Source organism: Delphinus delphis, chromosome 1 (genome assembly GCF_949987515.2).
Source record: "Delphinus delphis chromosome 1, mDelDel1.2, whole genome shotgun sequence".
NCBI lineage: Eukaryota > Metazoa > Chordata > Mammalia > Artiodactyla > Delphinidae > Delphinus > Delphinus delphis.
The window spans coordinates 86,929,992-86,946,309 of NC_082683.1; positions in this window are offsets into that span (position 1 = coordinate 86,929,992).

Sequence of the window (16,318 nt, forward strand, 5' to 3'; positions counted from 1 at the left end):
GCTAGCCTAAGAATCCCCTTTACTTAGAGTCACTAACTGTAGATGTTAACCACATCTACAAAGTACCTTCACAGCAACACCTAGATTAGTGTTTGATTAAATCATTGACTACTATATCCTGGCCAAGCTGACAAAAAAAACCAACTCTTATACCAAGAAATGACAACAGTCACCAGAAGCTGGAAGAAACAAGGAATGGACTCTCCCCTTGGTCCTCTGGAGGTAGCGGCTCTGCTGACACCTTAATTTCATACTTTTAGCCTCCAAAACTGTGTGAGAATAAATTTCTGTTGCTTTAAGCCACCAAGGTTGTAGTAACCTGCTAGAGTAGCCCGGAGAAATTAATACAGGTGGTTTGGAACTATAGATTTAGAAATCATAGGCAAAATAGAAGGAGGAAGAAGAATGAGATGGAAGATGTGGTCTAACAGAAATGCAAGAGAAAAAACGTTTCAAGAGGTGGCCTATGCTATCAAATGCAAAAGAATGATCAAGCAAGATAAAGATTAAAAGATTTCATTAGGTTTAGCAACAAAGATAGCAAAGAGAATCTTTTTGAAAACAGTTTCATTTTAAAGAACAAAAGCAGATTTTTAACATGCAGAATGGTTACTGGTTAAACGAGGACTTATAAATGGTCATTCTACATCTCTATTTTGTGTTTTTCAAAATGCTTGAGTTTGAAGAGGAGGAGGGGTGTAAGACTGTAGTTAAAGAGATATGCAGGGTTCTTGAGGGAATAGGCATGTTTGTAATATAAAATTAGGCAAGAGACATAGTACCTTTTCCATCGTAAACATCAGGGAAGAATGAGTTCAGACAAATTGAACGTGGGATTTAAGGAAGCTGCGGAAGATCTTGTGTGATGGTCCCTATTTTCTATTTTCTCTGCAAGTTTAAGGGGAAGTTATTTATTAAGAGTGAAGGGTGAAGCCTGGAGTTAGAAAGTTTTGAAATGAAAAAAAAAATTTTTTTTTTGAACTAACCCATCTGGACAATGGGAGAGAAAGCTGGTTACAAAAAATAATAGAATATTTCTGCACAATGCTGAATATACATTTCTGTTTGAAAACTATCAGTTCATAGTGGCACCAATTTGCACATAATAAAGGTTCTTGCTATAATGCTCAGATTCCAGGAAAAAAAACAAAAGAGGACGTTTGGATTGATCTAGTGTTCGCATTTCATCAGTTGGGGACAATGGAAGGACAAATTAATGATGATGAGGACAATACAAGAGAATAGTTGAAATGATGGACATATTTCTAGGCTCAATAGGCGTTTTTTTTCATATATATATTTTTTGTCCCTGTACTCCAGCACCTAATCGGAAAAAATGAGATGCCATGCTGTCCAAGAAAGAAAAGCAGTCATGAAAAGAAAGCTTCCAAAAGGAAGCAAAGGGCAGAAAGAAATGGGGTGGGTTGGGGAGGTCATAGAAGTTAGAGAATGACAGGTATGATAGACTTGGATTATGTGTGTGGCTATGTCATTTTCTTCATTAAATTTAGATGTTTAAAACAATGATTATGCATGAATGCTTTTCTAGGGATATTTCTAAAGAGTTAGAGTAGGAAGTGTAGAGGCAAGCAAGGACAAAGCAATCTAACAAAAGTGAAGGCATTCCTACAACAGATTTGGTGTGATTCTCCCCTAGGGTTGCCAAATAAAACATATGATGCCCAGGTACATTTGAATTTCAGATAAACAATAAGTAAAAATTTTACATAAATATGTTCCAAATATTTCATGGGATATAATTACTCTTAAAAAGTATTCGTTCTCTATCTGAAATTCAAATTTAACTGGGTGTCCTATAGTTTATTTGCTAAATCTGGCAACTCTATTGCTCCTCCCCCAATAAAAATGGTTTATAGTCAATTTTGCCAAGGAGTAGAATTAAACAACAACATCACCCCTGGGAGAGATTAAAGTGCTAGATTTTAAAAAAATGTTGCATTTATAATGTCTGTACCATGAAGTTTCTTGAAAAGGTATTCAAAATTTAAATCACAAGTGTGTGTGTGTGTGTGTGTGTGTGTGTGTGTGTGTTTTATTCTGAATTCTTCTTTATTTTATTATTTTCTTTCAACAAAAGAGATTATATTTGATAGTATATCCCAGAAATAAGTCTGATGCTTATTAAAGTATAACTGGATTGAAGCTCTTTTCAGATTATGACTGCTTCCCTTCATCCTGGAGATATCTAAATGAAATCTAAGTCATGAATGAGTGAGTACAGTTGACAGACTGCATGGTATGCCATGAAAGCCTACCCTAAGCAAAAAGGTTGGATGTCTGGAACTAAAGACAAAGAGAAAATGCCTGATGAGATCTTTTAAATTGAAGCCACTAAAGATGGCATAATAGAAATGAATACAGGAAGAGAATGACTCCACGTCAGACATTGTCCTAAGTGCTTCATGTGTATTAATTCTCATCACAATCTTATGGGTCAGATATTATTAATATCCACATTTTGTAGATAATGAAACTAAGAGGTCAAGTTCAAGATCACTCAGTTAGGAAAGAGCAGAACAAGGATTTGAACATAGGCATTTAGGCACCAGAACATGTGTTCTTAACCAATGAACTATACTTTTCTAATATACTCAGAAAAGCTTTAGAATGAAAAGATATTTAGGTAAACACTGTTACAAAAGAAAAATGGTCTTACATATAGGTGGACAGTAAATGTTGGTTAATTGATTGTCTAAAATATTCTCTATCCTCAGGGCAGCTAAAGCATTGTTCATTCTTCTATTGCAGCATTTATAACACTGTCTTGAATTTTTTTGTTATTTAGATATTTTCATGTGGTAAATGATGACCTCTTTTGCATTAGGAATCTGGTATTTATATTCTTATTCTTAGCTCTTAGCAGAATGCCTTGTACATAGCATTAGTGTGATTAATGTGTAAACAAATGAATACAAAAAAGAAAGAGTGAATTCTAAAATTTTAAGTTAGAATTCAAACTTCTTCTGTTTTGGAGGCATCCATCTTCTATAAATTTTTCTAAATATGCTATGAAATTAAGGTAGAAAAGGAGGTGGCTTTCTAGTGTGTAATGATGGAGAGCCAAAAGCATTGCAGGAATAGACTCTGGCTTGGCATATTTTATATTTATGCAGAAAAACTACCTCAAGTGCCTTTTTGTAGGTTTCCTGATAATGCTAATCTCATCTGATTAGTTGTATCTTAGAAACTGATGGGGGTAAGGGAAGATTATTTGGACAAAAATAGATACTTCTCGGTGCAAATTGTAGAGGAAATCTTCAATTAAATTTGTAGCATTTCATCTTTAAGTACTAACATGAAAAGACTGTCAATGACACTGAAATTAAAAAATGGAAATTGTAGATTATATACATAATATATAATAATATATATCTTTTAAATATATGTATACATATATTTAAAAACTGTGTTAGCTATAGCAGTTTTTGTTAAAACAAGAATATGTTTAGGCCTCATTTATGTAATTAAAAAATAATTCTTAAAAGTCTAGCAGAAGTTTGTTATCAGTAATCTGCGCATTATATTTAATGTCATTAAATTAATTTACAATCATGGAGAACAGGTGATACACTCTGAGAAATGTTGGTTCTTAAAGACGTTAAAAGCTTGTTTACATGCAAAAAAATCTGATTGGCAAAGTGACACACACCGATAAAAATTCCAAAAATATGAACAAAAAATGAAAGCCTTCCTTAATTTGGGAGTGGGAGATGAGATGGGGTCAAGTATGAAAGGAGCATGAGTCTGAAATGTCTGTTGTAAATATTATTTGGTGATAAAATTCATACATTTTAGTAGACCATCTTGACTTGCATACTTCAAAATAGCCTTTCAAAATCATTTGTGTCCCTCCAAGGTGAATTACAGCATGTGACTGACCTTTCTCTCTTTCTAAAGAAAATACATTGTCTAAAACTAATGTCATCCTGTGAATTCTTCTGCATGCACAATGAACACTCTTTAAATATCTTTTCCTTCTATTGGCAGCTAATACCCATTACAATAAAGAAATGTCACTGTTTTGTTTCCAAACTGAGTAACTAGAAGTTATTCAACTTTTGTTTAACTTTTTGGTAAACATTTGGAAAACTAGTAAATTGTTCTAGACTTAATGTATCTTCTCTTAGATTATTTATTAGGAGTATCAGTTTTGAATCCAGAGATCACCTTAATGCTATCAAAAGCCATCATCAAAATGACCTGTTAATTTGAGACAACACAAGAAGAGTCTATTAATCAGGTTGGTTTAGCAATTGTCTACAATGCCAGGGCAGGGTATTTCACAGTTGTTTAAGGAGTGCCTCCTCCATCCTAGCGCTGTTTATTCTGGGGATACAGCAGCAAACAAGACCAGGTCTTCATGTGGCTATATCAATCAGAATCATCTTGTGTGCTATCCAGGGATTGACTCGATGGTAGAATGAGCAGACTTTAAGAAGACCTGCATTGATTGCCATCACTCTTTAAGGCTGAGTCTGGCATTCTTAATGATTTCTTTTTTAGAGTTTGCAATCTTAATATGAAAGCTTTTGAGACTTTGGGTCGAGATGTAATTCCCCCCAATAAAGTGGAATATATAGGAAGAGTTCTATAGTTTCATATTATATATATACTATATAGTTATAGTTACATATTGTATATAACTATATGTATAGTAACTATAACTATAACATGTATAATAATTATATGTAGTAATCAGAAGCTATGGTAAGGAAATGTTTTAAAATGTTCACCATCAGTACGCCAAACATATGGAAAAGTAAATCATCAAAAACGAACCATGAACACATAAGTTGACTCTTTAATTCAACATTTAACAACTATTTATTGAGTACTGTGCTAAAGGCCGAGTATAGTGTGGTAAACAAAATACTCCCTCTGCCTACCCTCCTAAAGCTTAGAACTTAGTGGAAGAGATCAGCATTAAAAACATAAATCAATAAGTAAACACAAAATGTTGAGTTCTACCATTAGTTGTGCAAATAAACAGATTGCAATTGCAAAGAATTACAGTAAGGCCTGGTTTAAATTGCAGGAGGTGGTCATAGCAGACTAGGAGTTTTGTCTGACCCATCTTTGCAATAAGGGATTTCTTAAAGACTCTGGCTGGAATTTATCATGTCGACATTATTATCTAGATATGGCTTTTATGTGTGATACAACAACTGTGTGCTTCAATCTTAAATTACCTTAAAATCTTGTATATGTCATAATAATCACATCAAATATGATTTAGCTATTTAAAATTTCTACCCCTTTCTCATTAGTAAAATGAACTTGACCATATGACACATCTCTAGAGTTAATTAGTGATATGAGGTGAAATACAACTGATGACACATATGTACATTGGTTAATGTTTTATAAATTAAAATGATATATAAATCTTACTCTAAGCTGTATGTAGAAATTATCTGATTAAATATCTTTCTTTTCTGTCTTCTGGTGGAGAAATAAGCTTTCCCCAGAAAAGGCTGAGCAATATGGGGATGTTAAGCTTGGACAGATGTTTATATTCCCTTCACTTGGAGTTTGACAAGCAATACAACATGGAAAAGGGCTGTAATGGTGGACGAAAAGCGATAAACAGAGGAATGAGAGAATGGAATAAATCTGGGGCTGATTGAGCTGCATGATGACTACTTTCAAAAAGTTTTTAGAAGAGTTTTCATAATGAGAAAGTTTCTGAATAATAATAATACAATAATAGCTTCCATTTCTTATATACTTGCAATGTGTCTGGCCCAGTGCTTCACAAAGGCTTTCTCGAATTTCTTGACAACCCCATGGAGTCAGAATTATTATCTCTGCTTTACAAATATGGAACTGAGACTCAGAGAGGGAAGCGACTTGCCCAGTGTTACACAGTTCATCAAAAGGAAGAACCAGGATTCAAACCTATGTCTATCTGACTCCAAGGTCTTTTTGTTATATTGCATTGCCTCCTCACTGAAGGAGAACTGTTTACAATTTTCCTAAGATTTCTTGGCAATGTGGAAACTATTCAGGGCCTCGAAGATGTGGAACATGTCATTAAATGTGCAAATTGATTTGTGTTAAACGCAATGAGTGAATATTTCACAAATGGCTTCTTAAAGGTGCTATATTTAGTATTTGCATAGCACTATGACATGCCATGCTTTGGTATAGAGCAAATGTATTCCCATGAAAAATATTTATTGAACACTCCAGAGGCAAATGAAACCCCAAACTATGCTTTTTAAAAAAATTTTTTTTAACATCTTTATTGGAGTATAATTGATTTACAATGGTGTGTTAGTTTCTGCTGTATAACAAAGTGAATCAGCTATACATATACATATATCCCCATACCTCCTCCCTCTTGCATCTCCCTCCCACCCGCCTTACCCCATCCCCCTAGGTGGTCACAAAGTATCGAGCTGATCTCCCTGTGCTATGAGGCTGCTTCCCACTAGCTATCTATTTTACATTTGGTAGTGTATATATGTCCATGCCACTCTCTCACTTCGTCCCAGCTTACCCTCCCCCCTCCCTGTGTCCTCAGGTCCATTCTGGACTTCTGTGTCTTTATTCCTGTCCTGCCCCTAGGTTCTTCAGAACCATCTATTATTTTTTATTTTTTTAGATTCCATATATATGCGTTAGCATATGGTATTTTGCTTTTCTGTTTCTGACTTACTTCACTCTGTATGACAGACTCCAGGTCCATCCACATCACTACAAATATCTCAATTTCATTAGTTTTTATGGCTGAGTAATATTTCATTGTATATATGTGCCACATCTTCTTTATCCATTCATCTGTAGATGGATACTTAGGTTGCTTCCAAGTCATGGCTACTGTAAATAGAGCTACAATGAACATTGTGGTACATGATACTTTTTGAATTATGGTTATCTCAGGGAATAGGCCCAGTAGTGGGATTGCTGGGTCATATGGTAGTTCTATTTTTAGTTTTTGAAGGAACATCCATACTGTTCTCCATAGTGGCTATATCAATTTACATTCCCACCAACAGTGCAAGAGGGTTTCCTATTCTCCGCAACCTCTCCAGCATTTATTGTTTGTAGATTTTTTAATGATGGCCATTCTACTGGTGTGAGATGATACCTCACTGTAGTTTTGATTTGCATTTCTCTAATGATTAGTGATGTTGAGCGCCCTTTCATGTGTTTGTTGGCAATCTGTATATCTCCTTAGGAGAAATGTCTATTTAGGTCTTCTGACAATTGTTGGATTGGGTTGTTTGTTTCTTTGATATTGAGCTGCATGAACTGCTTGTAAATTTTGGAGGTTAATACTCTGTCAGTTGCTTCATTTGCAAATATTTTCTCCAATTCTGAGGGTTGTCTTTTCGTCTTATTTATGGTTTCCTTTACTGTGCAAAAGCTTTGAAGTTTCATTAGGTCCCATTTGTTTATTTTTGTTTTTATTTCCATTTCTCTAGGAGGTGGGTCAAAAATGATCTTGCTGTGATTTATGTCATAGAGTGTTCTGCCTATGTTTTCCTCTAAGGGTTTGATAATTTCTGGCCTAACATTTAGGTCTTTAATCCATTTTGAGTTTATTTTTGTGTATGGTGTTAGTGACTGTTCTAATTTCATTCTTTTATGTGTAGCTGTTCAGTTTTCCTAGCACCACTTATTGAAGAGGCTGTGTTTTCTCCATTGTATATTCTTACCTCCTTTATCAAAATTAAGGTGACTATATGTGTGTGGGTTTATCTCTGGGCTTTCTCTCCTGTTCCAGTGATCTATATTTTTGTTTTTGTGCCAGTATCATACTGTCTTGATTACTGTAGCTTTGTAGTATAGTCTGAAGTCTGTGGCCTAATTTCTCCAGCTCCATTTTTCTTTCTCAAGATTGCTTTGGCTATTCGGACTCTTTTGTGTTTCTATACAAGTTGTGAAATTTTTTGTTCTAGTTCTGTGAAAAATGTGAGTGGATTCCTTTTATTTCTTTTTCTTCTCTGATTGCTATGGCTAAAACTTCCAAAACTATGTTAAATAATAGTGGTGAGAGTGGACAGCCTTATCTTGTTCCTGATAGTAGAGGAAATGGTTTCAATTTTTAACCATTGAGAACGATGTTGGCTGTGGATTTGTCACATATGGCCTGTATTAAGTTGAGGTAAGTTCCCTCTATGCCTACTTTCTGTTGGGTTTTTATCATAAATCAGTGTTGACTTTTGTTGAAAGCTTTTTCTGCATGTATTGAGATGATCATATGGTTTTTCTCCTTCAATTTGTTGATATGGTGTATCACATTGATTGATTTGAATATATTGAAGACTCCTTACATTCCTGGGATAAAACCCACTTGATCATGTTGTAGGATCCTTTTAATATGCTTTTGGATTCTGTTTGCTAGTATTTTGTTAAGGATTTTTGCATCTATGTTGATCAGTGATATTGGCCTCTAGTTTTCTTTCTTTGTGACAACTTTGTCTGATTTTGGTATCAGGGTGATGGTGGCCTCGTAGAATGAGTTTGGGAGTGTTCCTCCCTCTGCTATATTTTGGAAGACTTTGAGACGATAGGTGTTAGCTCTTCTCCAAACGTTTGATAAAATTCGCCTGTGAAGCCATCTGGTCCTGGGCTTTTTTTGTTGGAGGATTTTTAATCACAGTTTCAATTTCAGTGCTTGTGATTGGTCTGTTTATATTTTCTATTTCTTCCTGGTTCAGTCTCGGAAGGTTGTGCTTTTCTAAGAATTTGTGCATTTCTTCCAGGTTGCCCATTTTATTGGCATATAGTTGCTTGTAGTAATCTTTCATGATCCTTTGTATTTCTTAAGTGTCAGTTGTTACTTCTCCTTTTTCATTTCTAATTCTATTGATTAATCTCCTCCCTTTTTTCTTTGATGAGTCTGGCTAATGGTTTAGCAATTTTGTTTATCTTCTCAAAGAACCAGCTTTTAGTTTTATTGATCTTTGCTATTGTTTCCTTCATTACTTTTTCATTTATTTCTGAAATCTTTATGATTTCTTTCTTTCTACTAATCCTGATTATTTCTTTCCTTCTACTAACTTTGGTGTGTTTTTTTTTCTCCTTCTTCTTCTTTCTCTAATTGCTTTAGGTGTAAGGTTAGGTTGTTTATTTGAGATTTTTCTTGTTTCTTGAGGTAGGATTTTATTGCTATAAACTTCCATCTTAGAACTGCTTTTGCTGCATCCCATAGGGTTTGGGGTCATCATGTTTTCATTGTCATTTGTTTCTAGGTAGTTTTTTGTTTCCTGTTTGATTTCTTAAGTGATCTCTTGGCTATTAAGTAGTGTGTTGTTTAGCCTCCATGTGTTTGTATTTTTTACAGGTGTTTTTTCCTGGTATTGATATCTAGTCTCATAACGTTCTGCTCAGAAAAGATATTTGATACGCTTTCAATTTTCTTAAATTTACCAAGGCTTGATTTGTGACCCATGATATGATCTATCCTGGAGAATGTTCCATGAGCACTTGAGAACAAAGTGTATTCTGTGGTTTTTGGATGGACAGTCCTGTTAATATCAAGTAAGTCCATCTTGTTTAACGTGTCATTAAAAGTGTGTGTTTCCTTATTTATCTTCATTTTGGATGATCTGTCCATTGGTGAAAGTGGGGTGTTATATTCCCCTACTATGATTGTGTTATGTTGATTTCCCCTTTTATGGCTGTTAGCATTTGCCTTATGTATTGAGGTCCTTCTATGTTGTGTGCATAAATATTTACAATTGTTATATCTTCTTGGATTGATCCCTTGATCATTATGTAGTGTCCTCCTTTGTCTCTTGTAACATTCTTTATTTTAAAGTCTATTTTGTCTGATATGAGAATTGCTACTCCAGCTTTCTTTTGATTTCCATTTGCATGGAATATCTTTTTCCATCCCCTCACTTTCAGTATGTATGTGTCCCTAGGTCTGAATTTGTTCTCTTATAGACAGTATATATATGGTTCTTGTTTTTGTACCCACTGAGCCAGTCTATGTCTTTTGGTTGGAACATTTAATCCATTTAAATTTAAGGTAGTTATGGATATGTATGTGCCTATTACCATTTTCTTAATTTTTTGGGGGGGTTTGTTATTGTAGATCTTCTCCTTCTCTTGGTTTCCTGGCCAAAGAAGTTCCTTTAGCATTTGTTGTAAAGCTGGTTTGGCGGTGCTGAATTCTCTTAGCCTTTGCTTGTCTGTAAAGTTTTTAATTTCTCTGTTGAATCTGAATGAGATCCTTGCTGGGTACAGTAATCTTGGTTGTAGGTTTTCCCCATTCATCACTTTAAATATGTTCTGCCACTCCCTTCTGGCTTGCAGAGTTTCTGCTGAAAGATCAGCTGGTAACTTTATGGGGATTACCTTCTATGTTATTTGTTGTTTTTCCCTTGCTGCTTTTAATATTTTTTCTTTGTATTTAATTTTTGATATTTTGATTAGTATGTGTCTTGGCATGTTTCTCCTTGGATTTATCCTGTATGGGACTCTGTTTGCTTCCTGGACTCGACTGACTATTTCCTTTCCCATGTTAGGGATGTTTTCAACTATAATCTCTTCAAATATTTTCTCAGTCCCTTTCTTTTTCTCTTCTTCTTCTGGGCCCCCTGTAATTCGAATGTTGGTGCATTTAATGTTGTCCCACAGGTATCTGAGTCTGTCTCAATTCTTTACATTCTTTTTCTTTATTCTGCTCTGTATTAGTTATTTCCACTATTTTATCTTCCAGGTCACTTATCCATTCTTCTGCCTCAGTTATTCTGCTATTTATTCCTTCTAGAGAATTTTTAATTTCATTTATTGTGTTGTCCATCATTGTTTGTTTGCTCTTTAGTTCTTCTAGGTCCTTGTTAGATGTTTCTTGTATTTTATCCATTCTATTTCCAAGATTTTGGATCATCTTTACTATCATTACTCTGAATTCTTTTTCAGGTAGACTGCCTATTTCCTCTTCATTTGTTTGGTCTGGTGGGATTTTGCCTTGGTCCTTCATCTGCTGTGTGTTTCTCTGTCTTCCCATTTTGCTTAACTTACTGTGTTTGGGGTCTCCTTTTTGCAGGCTGCAGGTTCGAATTCCCGTTGTTTTTGGTGGCTGCCTCCAGTTTCTAAGGTTGGTTCAGTGGGTTTTGTAGGCTTCCTGGTGAAGGAAACTGGTGCCTGTGATTTGGACAATGGGGCTGGATCTTATCTTTCTGGTGGGCAGGACCACGTCTGGTGGTGTGTTTTGAGGTGTCTGTGACCTTATTATGATTTTAGGCAGCCTCTTTCCTAATGGGTGGGGTTGTGTTCTGTCTTGCTAGTTGTTTGGCATAGGGTGTCCAGCACTGTAACTTGCCGGTCATTGAGTGGAGCTGGGTCTTACTGCTAAGATGAAGATCTCTGGGAGAGATTTTGCCATTTGGTATTACGTGGAGCTGGGAGGTCTCTTGTGGACCAATGTCCTGAACTCGGCTCTCCCACTTCATAGGCATATGCCTGACAGCTGACCATAGCACCAAGACCCTGTCATCCACACAGCTCAGAAGAAAAGGGAGTAAAAAAGAAAGAAAGAAAGAAAAAATAAAATAAAAAGTTTTTGTAAAAAAAAGTAATAAAAAAAAGAAAGAAAGAAAGAATAGAGCAACCAAACCAAAAAACAAATCCACCAATGATCACAAGCACTAAAAACACTACTAAAAATAGTAATATGGATAGACAGAACCCTAGGACAAATGGTAAAAGCAAAGCTATACAGACAAAATCATACAAAGAAACATACACATACACACTCAGAAAAAGAGAAAAAGGAAAAAAAATATATATATTAAAAAAAAGGAAGAGAGCAACCAAATCAATAAATAAATCTACTAGTGATAATAAACTCTAAATACTAAACTAAGATAAACATAAAACCAGAAACAAATTAGATGCAGAAAGCAAACCCCAAGTCTACAGTTGCTCCCAAAGTCCACCTCCTCAATTTGGGATGATTTGTTATCTCTTCAGTTATTACACAGATGCAGGGTACATCAAGTTGATTGTGGAGATTTAATCCGCTGCTCCTGAGGCTGCTGCGAGATGTTTCCCTTTCTCTTCTTTGTTCTCACAGCTCCTGGGGTTCAGCTTTGAATTTCCCCCCCGCCTCTGCGTGTAGGTCGCCTGAGGGCATCTGCCCTTCGCGCAGAGAGGACAGGGTTAAATGAGCGGCTGATTAGGGGGCTCTGGCTCACTCAGGCAGGGGGGAGGGAGGGGTACAGAATAAGGGACGAACCTGCGTGGCAGAGGCCGGCGTGATGTTGCACCAGCCTGATGCACGCCATGTGTTCTCCTGGGGAAGTTGTCCCTGGGTCACAGGACCCTGTCAGTGGTGGGCTGCACAGGCTCCCAGGTGGGGAGGTGTGGATAGTGACCTGTGCTTGCACACAGGCTTCTTGGTGGCTGCAGCAGCAGCCTTAGCGTCTCATGTCCATCTCTGGGGTCCGCACTGATAGTCACGGCTTGCGCCCATCTCTAAACCTCGTTTAGGCAGTTCTCTGAATCCCCTTTCCTCGTGCACCAGGAAACAATGGTCTCTTGCCTCTTTGGCAGCTCCAGACCTTTTCCCGGATTCCCTCCTGGCTAGCTGTGGTGCACTAGCCTCCTTCAGCCTGTGTTCACGTGGCCAACCCCAGTCCTCTCCCTGGGATATGACTTCCGAAGCCCGAGCCTCAGCTCCCAGCCCCTGCCTGCTCCAGCGGGTGAGCAGACAAGCCTCTCGGGCTGGTGAGTGCTGGTCAGCACCGATCCTCTGTGCGGGAATCTCCCTGCTTTGCCCTGTGCACCTCTGTTACTGTGCTCTTCTCCGTGGCTCTGAATCTTCCCCTCCTCCAACCCCGTCTCCGCCAGTGAAGGGGCTTCCTAGTGTGTGGGAACTTTTCCTCCTTCACAGCTCCTTCCCAGAGGTGCAGGTCCCATCCCTATTCTTTTGTCTCTGTTTTTCCTTTTTTCTTTTGCCCTACCCAAGTACATAGGGAGTTTCTTGCCTTTGGGGAAGTCTGAGGTCTTCTGCCAGCGTTCAATAAGTGTTCTATAGGAACAGTTCCACATGTAGATGTATTTCTGACGTATTTGTGGGGAGGAAGGTGATCTCCACTTCTTACTCCTCTGCCATCTTGAAGTTCTCCCCAAACTATTCTTATGCTTTCACGGGTGGCTCTAAAATAGAGGTTTATACTTTTCATTGATTTGCATAGGAGCATAAGTATACTTTCCCTTTCCAACCCTTTTTAGTTTATTCTGACATAAGCAGTTTATGACATAATTTAACACTACATAATAACGGAAGTAATTTAATATGAAATGTTCAGAGAATCCTTAATGAATACTTTAAAAGTTATAAGGAAGAACAGTATCTGTTCCCACTTCTTTGGCTGTGTGAATCCTTTGGAGATTCTAAGGAAGTGCAGCATCATGAAAATTTAGCTGAGTTTTTTTATGAACCTGCAGCAAATCTTCACACCCAAAATGTTTTATGTGCCTTCGCAGGTATATTCGTTGTCCATTGCTACATAACAAGTTACCTCCAAAATCTCCTAATAAAATATGTGTCTCGTAGTTTCTGTGGGTCAGGAACCTGGGCACGGCTGCTTGGGCTCTCTGGCTCAGGTTCTCACACCATGTGGCGATCAAGGTGTAGGCCAGGGCCACGGTCATCTCAAGGCTTGACCTGGACAGAACTGCTTCCTGTTGGCAAGTCTCGCACGATCCATTTCCAAGGTCACTCATGTGGCTTTGGGCAAGCCCGATATCTTCACTGTCTTTTTGGAAGGAGACATCATTTCCTCCCCACATGGTCTTCTCCACAACAGGACAGCTTGCTTCTCCCAGAGCAAGATCTCCAAGCCAGAAAAAGTGCAGGATGGCAAACAAGATGGAAATTACAGTCTTTTTGTAAAATCCAATGTTGGACTTTTCATCCCTTTTGTGCTCTTCTTGTTTCTTACAATTGAGTCACTTGGTCCAGCCCACACTCAAGGGGAGACAATTATATAAGGCTGTGGGCACCAGGAGGTAGAGATCATTGGGGCTCTTATTAGAGGCTGCCTACCATACAAACCAACACTCACTAGATCATAAGGCAAACATTATTATCATTATTATTAGAGTCATGCAACAGCATGAATAACTTATGCTTCAACAGTAATTTACATTTTTCAAAGTATTGTATAAAAAGCTTACCATACCGAAGTCTGATGACATTTTTGTCAGTAGATAAAATGGGCATGTGTGAAATTCATTCAATGGTATACTGACACCTGTAAATCTGGCAAATGCTTACGTCCTGTGCTTAAGAGTGGCAGTAAGGTAAAACTGAATCCATCTTGATATGATGCTAAGAAGTGCTGGTGTTCTTGTACATACCTTTGCAGTATAGATAACTTAGCTGAAAAGTCAAAAGTCTGTGACCTTGGGACTAGTTAAAGCTAAGTTGACGTCAAGGTGGTTAAGCCAATGACCTTGGCCTCATTAGCCCTGATCAAATGAGTGCTTGGTCCTAATACAAACAATACCTGAGTACATCATGACTGTATGGCTTCCAGGTCAATGGTCACTAATATCAAGGATTAAAAAATATGGAAATGATAAAGAGCACAGTTTATAATAATTTTCCCTTCAGGAACATATTTCCTAAACGTATTATATTAAAGTTATCTGGGGTCTGGTGAACACCTAAATTCTAAATGTCTGATAAATGAAAATCCTCATTCAAAGTTGTATTACTCATCAATTCCGTGATGAATTCAGTAGTTTTCAACTGACAATATAAGGACTGTTGACACTGATAAAGGGAATTGGCTGAAGCTACCACGTCTCCAGAGTTTTTAAAAAGCCCTGCCTGATGAACAGATAGCTTGTCTGTTGATAGGGTGATGTGTTGCATGGGAGTATGAGCAAAGGTTTTTAATGCTGAATTCTAACTCTCTGGGAATGCTTTCTGAACTTTCTGAAATGCAATTTCCTCACCTCTGAATAAGGATGAACTCTATGACAGCCATGAAAATGTGCCTCCCAGACCCCTACTACAGGAAGCACACCAGGCTGAGGGTCCAGCTGTTCTGCTTTGAAACCCATGACTACGTTTGCATTGAGGCTGTGCTCCCATGGACCACCTGCATCCAATGAACGAATGTGATCTGATCGGGTACCAGGTCTTGTTTCAGGTTGTCAGGGGACTCTTCACCAGCAAACTTGGGCTTAAATACTCCCCAACTACCTTGCCAAATATTCCTCAAACTGCTTGGCACTCTTGGAGACTTCCACCCCACCTTTTCTCCTTTTTCTTCTCTCAGGATCATACTCTCATTGCAGTCCTTTGGTTCCCTGCCTTTGCTAGATCCCTTATCTATTAACCATGTCTTTTTATTTTCTGCATTCTAATGCTTTGATATCTGGGGCCTTGCTGAGCCTGGAAAGAAGGGCCCTCCCAGGATTAGCAGATTCCAAGAGATAATAAACAAGTTGTCACTGAGCATAACTTTCTTTCAAATGTAAACCTCAATCTCGAGCCCGTATATCCAACTGCCTCTTTATTGGGCTCTTACACCCCAGGCCACTATCCATTTGCCCTAATCATCCCGAGGTCAGGTACCAGGCAACTGGAGACAGCCTCTAGGCTCCCGAGCTGCTGAAATTATTGAAACTAGCCAATTCTAAACCTGCTTAACTTGCCTCTGCCTATTCCTTGCCACAGAAACCACAATAAAGGCTTTTGCCCACATTTTCCTCCATTCCTTGTCTCCTGACCAACCCTGGTGCTCATCTGTGTGGCATGATATGCCTCCTGTTTCTAGAGAATTGTAACTATTATTTTCATGTCTGCATGCCTTACCATACCTGATTAAAACAAATCCCAGGTATTCTTAAAACAACGTCCTATTTCCTTTCACACAGCCATCTCCTTAATAGCATCCTTGCATATTTAACCCCCTCTTGGCATCTGCTTATCTGAGCCTCCAGACCAACTCAAACTGCCTGCTAAAAATGGTATTTAAAAAATACTATTAAAAAAGGAAGACATCATGTGTCTCCAGGGCCAAGGGACAACTCCATCTTGCCCTATCTTCAGATTGTTCCTGAAGAAGAAATCTATGTTTTTAAAATGTTCATTCAGATTTATCAAAAATGCTGTGAAGATCAAGCAAAATATCAAAGGGCTGGATGTGACTCATGGAGTCATAAAAAGGGCAGAGTAAGAGTGTGGAATTCCATGCAGAGGGTAAAGTCTGAGCAAGGCTGGCAAGTGAGAGCAGCCATGCTCATGGAGAGAGCATCTTTCAGTAAGTCTAAGGGTGAGAGTTTTTGGTGGGTAAGAGTGGCTGGACAGGTCAGC